The sequence below is a fragment of the Marmota marmota genome, unplaced genomic scaffold, assembly GCF_001458135.2.
Source record: "Marmota marmota marmota unplaced genomic scaffold, marMar, whole genome shotgun sequence".
Taxonomy (NCBI): domain Eukaryota; kingdom Metazoa; phylum Chordata; class Mammalia; order Rodentia; family Sciuridae; genus Marmota; species Marmota marmota.
In genome coordinates, this window is record NW_025999968.1 from 41,961,075 (window position 1) to 41,971,916 (window position 10,842).

The following is a 10,842-nucleotide window of genomic DNA, read 5'->3' on the forward strand; positions in this document are numbered from 1 at the left end:
ATGTGCCAACTGGCAGAGTTCCTGGGCTTTCCTTTTCTATCCTTTTTAAATCTTCAATGTGTACCCTAATTGTTCTTGCTATTACTGAGGTGCTTCCTTCCTCTAACAATTTACTTAACATTTTTTCAGTTTGTTTTTTACTAATTTTTAATTCCATATTTCCATGACAAAGATACCCCTCACTAAGATGATGCAAAGCAAAACCGAGACAAAATGAAACAAAAATGGAACAAAAATTCATTATATCAGCCTTTCTTTTTTTAATATTTATTTATTTCTTTTAGTTTTCAGTGGACACAACCTCTTTGTTTGTATGTGGTGCTGAGGATTGAACCCGGGCCACACGCATGCCAGGTGAGCGTGCTACCGCTTGATCCACATCCCTAGCCCTATATCAGCCTTTCTATCCTCCTGAAATGTCCATCCGTCCTTTCTCCCTATCTGTTACTCAGACGCAAATAGTTTTTCCTCAGATGTGAGTGGTTTTTCTTCTGTCTCACCCATCTCCAGGGACAGGCAACTTGAAACAAAAGCAAAACAAAATGAAAGAAGAATCTTAAAATGGCTACCCATTCTCTCACCCTGCCCTCAGGGGTGAGCAGTTTACCTTATCACTTACCCTCAGTCATCCCCGTGTGGGCCGCCAATTTCATAGTAGTGAGAATGTTCAGGAGTATCAATTCCTATGTATTAGAACTCACACAATGTACCTTTTACTACTACATTTTATTCATCACAAAAAGTCAAAAAGCCAGCCCACATTGATGAGTAAAGAATATATACTGCCCCCTTTGATAATAAAAGCTACAAGGAAATCTTAATGTTCAACCATAATAAGTGTAGCTATGTTTAACTGACCAAATAAAGATGATAAACATCCCTTTATTATTCCTTTTTGAGAAATACCTATAATCTACCTATTTGGAACTTTGAAATTTGAAGTCCAAATAATGTAGTTCTCGTCTTTAGATGAGAAATAATGTACTAAGTTTTCAGTTTTTCCTTCATTTTGCTTTGTTAAACATTTAAATTACCTGTTTATCCCTCTGTAGAAAACTCCACATGTAACCCTTTGTTCTACAGACTAAATATATAAACTCCTAACATGCTAAGCAAGACTTCTTCATAACCTGAACTTTGACTGGCTCTTTAGTTAATTATTGCCATGCTTCTCAGTTTATTTTTTATTACAATACATAAAGACTATTTGATTGATTGTAATTTTCTTTGTGATGATGATGCACAGCTCTAAAACATATGGAGATGGCGTGAATACTTTTCATTGAAGGAAGAACAGGGATTGAAAAATAAACAGGATTTTAGGGTATACAAATTTGTGTACCAGGAATTTGTGTATTTAGAAATCAATCATCAAATGACTTAGACAAATTCCCAGGTATCTTTAAATCTAATGTCTCTTGATTGATAGTTCAATGAATGTCCATTTTATTTTTATTTATTTTCTTGCTAACAGGTACTGAGGATTGAATCCAGGGGCACCTTACCACTGAGCTACATATGCAGCTTTTTTTTTAAGTTAGAGATAAAGTCTTCCTATGTTTCTGAGCTTTGTCTGTAATCCACAATTCTCCTGCCTCCGTCTCCTGAGTCCCTGGAATTGCAGGAATATTGCATGGTACCTGGTATGAATATTCATTTTTAAAATCAAATGATTGGCATATTTTTAAAACAGAGTCTTATGCAACTGCCTAGCATACAAACTCATGTTATATTTTATTTCTGAAAACTAGAAATTATACTGATATAGTAAAAGATGCATAGAGTAAAATATCCCATCCAATCATTTTTTTTACAAAAATGGCATTCATAGTGGATTTAATCAATTGCCCTAAACAGCAGAATGTAGACTTAAAACACATATAATTTAAATTACATTGTATTTACTCTAACAACATAGTTAAATAATAATTAAATCAGAAATAATTAAATAAGAAATGCAAAGTATATCTTATTTTAATTCAATTTTAAATTTTTACTAAAAGCTCAAGTGGAAAGTCAAACCTATTGCTATTGCTTATAGAGTTTGTTTTTATAATTTGTTTTTCAATTAAATTTTATGTTAATTACTGATTTAAAATATGAGCATAACAATTATATTTTGCTTAATTATAAAACAGGATCATTATAAAACCATAAAGAAATTCTTCAAAAAAAAATTCGTCTGCAGTAAAAAGTTCAAATTCCAGATTCTAATTTGACCAGAAAACAATAGCAAGAAGAGAACTATTAAAAAGCAATGCTTCAACATTTGAACTTTGCCTAAGAATTTGCATTTTTAAATGTGAATAAAATCTGTTTTGCAGTTCTTTATTGAGCTCATCTCACACTGAGTACTTATATGTAATATTTAGTATAATTTTAAAAGTATAAAATATAAATATGTGAATTACAGTTAGAAAAATTGATCAAATGTTATGCAAATAGCAGAAGTGCTTAATTGATTAATTCAGGCAAGAAATATTCACTAGGAATGTTGTTTGTCCTGAAGCACAGATTTCGTTCAATAAATTAAATTGATTTCATTAAAAATTCCATGTCTTCTAAGAGGAGAAAGGAAACTCAGACTGAGATATTAAGAAACATGAAAGTAAAAATTATTTGGGGACATATATGCTCTTTCAAAAGTAGCTCTTTCAAGGGTTTAATAGATAATACTTATTCAATTTTGCAAACTTATTTCATTAGCTACATAATCCTCTATGAAAATATCAATGTCTGAGGAATCTCATAGAAAAGGGACAGACAAGAAAGTGAACCTCAAATTTGTCTGGGTTGTTTCCCTGCATTTATTTACTAATTCACAATGCAGGGAATAAAGGTGTAGGATACATCTGAGACCTCTGATTTGCAGTCTTTCTAAGATCTGAAATGAAAGGAATGAGTTGGAATTTGGGCTACCTAGAAATTTGGAATTTGAAGTCCAAATTCAGTTAGCCACAAATTCTGCTGTATTGTGTCCTATTCCCTTAATGAAGTGGTCAAATTCTTTACTGCCTATGCTCAAATCTAAATACTTAGGCTCAGAGCAAACAAGTAAACAATAGCTTGGTGGTAAATAAGTTGATGAAGATTTCAGTTATCTCTGTGTTAGGAGAAATAAACTGAAGTCTAAGTTAAGTTCTTAAAAAAAAATCTAAAACTCAAATTGAGACCTAAAAAGAACTAACTACAGTAGATTGCTGATATAATAACACACTTAGTCATGGGACAATTGGGAACAATCTAGAGAAATCTAGCTCAGTCATCTTATCTACGAGGATAATTACAAAATATGCATGCTGCACACTTCTCTGTATGATAAAAATGATAATATCCAAATAAGAACAGTTAAAAATTATAGAGTACATGTTATTATTCTCCTAATTCAGCTACAATTTAAATTGCTTTTTAGGGCAATTAATGGAAAGTAGCAAAAAATCCCATAAAGTTAGCTCTCTCCAGAGAAAAATTATTGCACTTTTTCCTTAAGTGTTAAATATCTGTCTTTACAAACAATTCAAACATAATATAAGTATTACTGTATATTGTCTATTAAAAATTCAATTCTATATTAAATTATAATATAATTCTATATTAAAATTATAAGTTCTACATTTAATTATATTGACATAAGCAATAAAAAAAATCAGCCCAAGTACTAAATGCTGGCATAAACACAATGTTCATAAATACTTAGACAAGCAAAATAACAATGATTATTAAAAATAGCTAATGACACAGAAAGTCTATGAGAGCTAGGTGCAACTATTTCATAATAATTATTGTTAAAGCTTATTTTCAAATATTGATGATGTTTAAGAATGTGGTACTGAAATTTCATACAAATTATTCTCTACTAGTAATGCCAAAAGCCATTTTGTCAGTAGCTAACTGTTCTCTCCTACCCTGTTGGTATTTTCTGTTGATTCTTGTGCTGTAAGTTTAAAGTTACTTAATTAAATTGCCCTGACAAAAAATTCTTGTACTTAATAACCCAACAGTGTAAGTGACTGAAGTATTTGTAATATAAACAAGAAAAATAATTCGTGTGATTATAGTTACATCACATTTTACCTAACTATAAAATACATGAGATATGAAAAGTCAGTCCAATATGGAGGATTCAAAAATTAGATCATGAGTTTGTGTTCTAAAGCAAATTAGATTAAATTAGCACTGAATTCTGTGGGAGAAATGAAGATGCATAATTTATTTAACCTTATTTAAAAAGTAACAATCAGTAATTTATACAAATTCCAACATGGAATAATATACATCATACCATATCTATTCTTTGCCAACCCTTAGTCAAGAGTCAGCTGCAGTATGAGTAGAAAAATGAAAGTGTTTACAAACATGCATAGCATATTGCAATGGCACTTTTCTTTTCTTTGTATATTACAAAAGTATTTGTTGCTTTAAAAAATGTTTTCAACATAGAGACTTTGAGAAACACTGTGATAGAACTCAAAGGATGGTCATGGCAGAAATAAATATCATGAAAAAGGCTTAGGAAAAGTGGTTGAAATATTAGTACTCATAAAATATATTTATTTCTGCTTTTACTACATGCAATCATTGTGCTAAAAATTTATGTACATTTATACATTTGTTTTATTCTCAAAACAGTAAGATAGAATGTATTAAAATTCAAAGATGCAGAGACTGAGTCTTCAAAATATTAAGTATCTCATCTGAGGTCTCAAAGGTAATACATATACAGAGAGAAATTAAATACAGATCTAATCCAAAATCTGAGAGTTTATCACTCTTCTACATTGTATCTTTCACAGTAGCAACCACAAGCATTGTAATAATATCTAGGTTTATATTTGCACAATTTTGTCTTAAATCAGAATATTTCCATTGTAACATGAAGATGGAGGGAGTAAAGGCTATCATTAGTATCATTGTTTTTCACTTCCAACTGTATGTGAGACAATGCCCAGATGTTTTCACAAATATTATTTAACTTACACAGTAGCTGACTGCAAGTTCAATTTAAAATTTTTGATGGTACAAATTAAAAATTCCTGTAAGTCAAATGTGTAGGAAAATTATAATGGGATTTTTTTTTATTAAGATGTGATAATTATGTGGATAAACATGCCAAAGGAATGGTATAAGATATGGGATATAAAGAAACTTATATAAGGAGGGGGGATAGTAGAGGATAGGAAAGGCAGCAGAACACAACAGACACTAGTATGGCAATATGTAAATCATTGGATGTGTAACTGATGTAATTCTGCAATCTGTATATGGGGTAAAAATGGGAGTTCATAACCCACTTGAATCAAAGTGTGAAATATGATATATCAAGAAATTTGTAATGTTTTGAACAACCAACAATAAAAAATAAAAAAAAAGAAACATATAAATTAATCAAGTTAATGATGGACGAAATATCTTCAATCATTGGGGAAAGTTGAACTTTTAGATAAATAAATATCAACTTGTGAAATGGTAAAATAGGCTCCTCATAGTATATATAGGAGAAAAGTAAAAAAAATGGATTTGATATCTAAATGTCAAGCATGAAAGCAAGGAGGAACTCTTCAAAAATTATCATCATTACTACAACAGGCTGATGGATATCATGAACATCCAAGTGTTATTCCCTTGGAAGAAATACTGAAAGTATGTAATATGAAGCTGGAGGATGAATAAGCTAAGTCTATCCACACAGTATAGAAAAGAAATGAAATTTTAAAAATTAAAGATGAACATTTCAAAATGTAAATTATATCAATGAATCCAAAGAATTGTTGCAGATTAGGAGACTCAAGACATAAATTTTATCTAAAAGCAGCATGTCATGCCAGATTGTATTTTCTCCTGGAGTGAGTACAAGCTATAACTTACATTATTTGATCCATTGGCAAAAATGGACATGGGAGATAGATTAATAAGGTATTATATTAAATTTGCTTAAGTTTACAATAATACTGTAACTAGTTAAAGGACTATACTTATCTTTAAGCAATATAACAATTAATATATATAGTGAAGATCCATGGTATATGTATCTTACTCCCAAAAAGTTCAGGAAAATTGTATATATGTATTTATAAGCCTACACAAACATATAAACACACACATATACCATGTGCATGCTTATGTACAAAGATTGAGAGAGGGGTCACAAATCAGGTCAAATGTTAACAAGCAAATCTGCAGGGTTAAGGGTAAATTTGTACCATTCTTGAACTCTTTTGTAAGTTTGAAATTATTTATAAAGCAAGAAAAAAATAATTTTTCAACCTGAAGATATTTTGATAGTAATGATTCTAATTTTTTGAAGTACAAAAAGCAGAGAATGAGATAAGATAATTAGATAATAAATGTATATGCAAATGTATATGTAATAAATGTATATGCAAATCAGTGGCAAATTTAAGGCTGAGAAGAGAAACAAGCTCAGTGAGGGTGTGATTTTGTGCATGGGGATAGTTCCCAGCTTGATCTAGTAGGAAACCTGGGAATGCAGTCTTATTTCAGTATTGTCTGTCTAGTGCCAGGGGGGCTAGACTTTTCTCTACCTGAACTAATTGGAACTTTCAACTCTCCTGGAGGGCAGACAAAGGGGTTCCATTTATATAGAGTGCAGGGCAAAGAAGAGTATGGGTGGCTGGCCCAGGAAAACAGTGGGGAGTGAGTATACAAAAGCTCACAGAATGGTAGGGAGGATTTAGGAAGTCAAGTGAAACCTTGCTTCATGTTTTGAAATGGAAACTTCCCTTAAACAGACTTGAAAACTAATGTGTAAATTTGGAAGAAAAGGAAGCTTAAATAGAGAGACTAGTCCCATTCCAGATGTAATTTTTCAAACTTATCCATAATGTTCCAAAAGTCTTATGGATTTTTAAACTTAAAATAAACCCTTCAGATACATGAAAATCGAATCTTTGCTTTTAATAATTACAGGTACCACCTTTACTCTCCGATAATTCAATCCTAAATGTTTAATGTCTCAGGAGAGAATCATGTCACACCCTAGAGTTTTTTCATTTTATTTTATTTGCTGTTAAGAATATAAATAGAGAAACCCCAGTGATTTCAATATTTTCTCCATAATTTTTTTCTTTAGGTGCACTCTTAAAATTTCAGCAATAAAATCTCCTTGTGTGTATATTATAGTATTCCAAATATTACAGAAAGTTTAAGTTCCCAATACCCTACCTGAGAAACATAAGAAATGTACCTTCTCCCCACAGTGACATAGACAAAAATGCCTCCACATGTTTTCAACATGTACTTCCAAACACTCCTTAGGCTTAAGTGGCAATGATGTTGTCATCAAGACAGTGGAGTTATTCAGGAAGGTAAGAGTTTAGAATTCAATATAGAACTTTTAAAGTATTATTTTTCAATTATGAAATATTCATTTTGTCCTGAGTGTTATAAAACTTGAAAAATAATATCTATTTTACAGATTTGATTTCTACTGGAAAAGAAGAACTACATTTATTTTGTTAAATATATCATGGATATATTCTAAATAATTTTACATGTGCTCAGGTAAAATTTGAATATTAAAGATAATAATTTTTAGAATTTATTAATTTTATTGATTTTTAATAGTGCAAATATTTTCTTTTGATACAATAAGTATATATCTGAATAATGTTTTCATTAGCTCATATATTTCCTAATGTGAGGAATATTTTCTCAGACAATGGGACCAGAAAATGTTGATAATCATAAAATTCTGATTTTATCCTATAAAGAGTATACAAAAAGATGGTACAATTCATAATACAAATACAGTTTCTTAAAAAGGTATAACTTATCATGATACTCTGAAAAAATAATTTTTATTATAGGTAATCTATCAAGAAACATTTTATATATTCAAAATAAGACATTTTAATTGATTTTTAATATACTGTCTTATGATCACCTAGAATTTTAAATACTATATTATACAATATTATGTACATTTATTTCAAATGCATTTACAGATATACAATCTGAAAAATAAGCAACATTTTTTTTCTTATTTTGACCTATGATTAAACAGAAGGGTTAAAAGAATGAACAAGTGTGTGTGTGTGTGTGTGTATGTGTGTGTGTGTGTGTGTGTGTGTGAGAGAGAGAGAGAGAGAGAGAGAGAGAGAGAGAGAGAGAGGCAGAGAGTGAGAGAGAAGGAGAATCAGGTGGAGGAATAGTTTACACAGATCTGAATTAATTATAACCCCTGAGGAAGTTTCAAGCTAGGTAACATTATTGAGCCAATTGAGGTGACTCATAGTGTTTGACAACTGTAATAAAGCACAGCAAAAATAAGCTCTATAGAGAATTAGTTATGTCCAGGAAAATATTTTCCACTGTGTTTTGATAGAAAAAAAAAATTGTACCATAGAGGATTTGGAGATTGTGATTGAAATGTAATGTATGTTAAGCATGTGTATGGGCAGTTTGAAGGAGGAATTTAATGGACTGTCTGGAAAGCAAGCATATATGCTCCAGAATGCTTGTAAACCAAATGGAAAGTGTAAGTAAAAAGGGATAACATCCTTTACAAACACATAATGATCATTTATTTAACTGATCATAAATCAAGCAATTATTCGAAAGAATATTTATTTGTTTCAGTTACAGTTAGGTGACTTTCAGACTTACCTTTTGGTCTCCAGGGATGTTTTACAAGTATAGAATAGTCTCTAAGTTCATAATCAACCAACATAATAAAAAAATTAGCAAAAGAAACTGAGAGGCCATGCAGAGGAAAAAATCTGATAATAAGTTTGAGATAATGTAAGTAAAAGTCTATTAATAGAATGACAAGTTGAAGGTAATATACCCTCAAATGTGCACTTTTATAAAGGTAATTGATTCTAGTAGGCTATCCTGTGCCTTCAAATAATTATGTGTTTATGTAGATGAGGATTTTTATTTCCAAGAAGTTATCTCTCAGAGATGTTAAATTTTCAAAAGTAATACATAGTTTTACTGTGTGGTTTTATACTCTTACAAAGTGTGGTAATTGGAAAAATAGTTATCACATTTTATTTCCTGAAGTGTTTTATGTATTCTGTATGTAGTTTTGCATGAAGTATTAAAATATACATTGATTTTCTATACGTATGACAACTTTATTTTTGATAACACTAAAGTTTGATTTATTAAGTAAAATTTTATAATAAAATTACTCCAATACTCAGAGACTTTCAACATGTATAATCAATATAGGACATTTAATCTTTATTTTCTTACATATGCATGGAACTTCATTATCTCAAATAATGCATAGCTCTGATATTTAGGAAAATCACTTTGTTTTGCCAATGCAAAATATAAAACCAGTTTTATTAGTAACAAATACAAAGCAATTTTTGTTGGGATGAGTGAAATAATCATACTGCTATAAAAAGACTAAATTGTTATAAATCTTGTAGAAATATTTTTGATAATGTATCTTAGTATGATTTGAAATTATTTTATTTGTAGAGCCACCATTTTAACTTATAGAAATCTTGCTGAGAGAAAATGAGGCTGTGTGTGTGCAAGGTTCTCAGAGAAAAAATATTCACTTATAGTGTTATAATAATTGCGAAAAAATATAATCTAGATATAAAATATATCTGATTGTCTAAATAATCATTTGAAAAATATAAATATAAACATCAGACAATAACTGAAATTACTTTTGTGATGATGTTTAAGCACTTGTGACATTTCTTTAGCTAATACAAAATTATAAATATATGTACATATGCATACAATATAATGCTTATGATTCAGTATGAAAATGATCTAGACTCTGGACAGAAATTGGCAAGAAATTTATTAATTTCCAGAATCAACAGAAATTTACCTGCACAACAATTCCACCATATTCTTTCCAATACAATCACCAAAATACTTACTACTTAGTACTTAGTACTTACTACTGTGAGGGTTATAAAATATGCCATCATTAAAGTATCTGTTTGTATCTGACAATGACAAAATTTGGAAATAATTAATCTACCTTCTTTTTTCTCCCAAAGCCTTTCCCTTGACTTTCATATGTGCACTTTCCTGCTGAGTCTTTTTCCCCCCAATATGGAAACTGACCCAGGAGGGCTCTACCACTGAGCTGTATCCCCAGCACTTTTGATTTTATTTTGAGACAGAGTCTCACTAAATTGTTGAGGCTGGCCTTGAATTTGCTTCCTCCTGCCTCAGCCTCCAAAGTGGCTGATATCACAATGCCAAGCCCCTTCCTGAGTCTTGAGGAAGTCTTTTATTTGTGAAGAAAGGTCCCTGGTATCTGGGTGTTCCAATGTCCTCTTATTATGAATTTTATTATAGCAGTCATAATGGATTATGGTCTTACACTGCAGATGTCTTTACATGGATCAAGACCCATTCTAAAAGCCTTCAAGTTCCAAATATCATCACATTTGGACTTACTGAATGTGAGGGCTTCAGCACACAAATTTGAAGTTACACAGTCTAGCACATAAAACCACTCATACTTTCTCTTCTGAAAATCAGGTTTACTGTTGTTTACATGGCTTATTTCTTTATTCTTTGTCTTCTTAATAAATGTTTATAATATACTGAAAAATATTTTACAGAATTTTGGCATAAAAGATTTGCTTATTTTGTCTTTTAGTCATATAGCAGTGCTTTTTTTTCAAGGAATTTTATATTATAGATGATATAAACAGTAGCGAGTAAATATTTTCATTTCTAGAATTAGACTGCCTTGCTTCGTACAGACAGAGTCAACTCATTATCTTAAGTTATTTGAACATGTCCTTTTTGTTCCTTAGTTTGTTCTTCTCTGCAAAGATAAAATAGGACAATTCTTATTGGATTTTATCAGAATTAATTTTAAAAATACAGGCA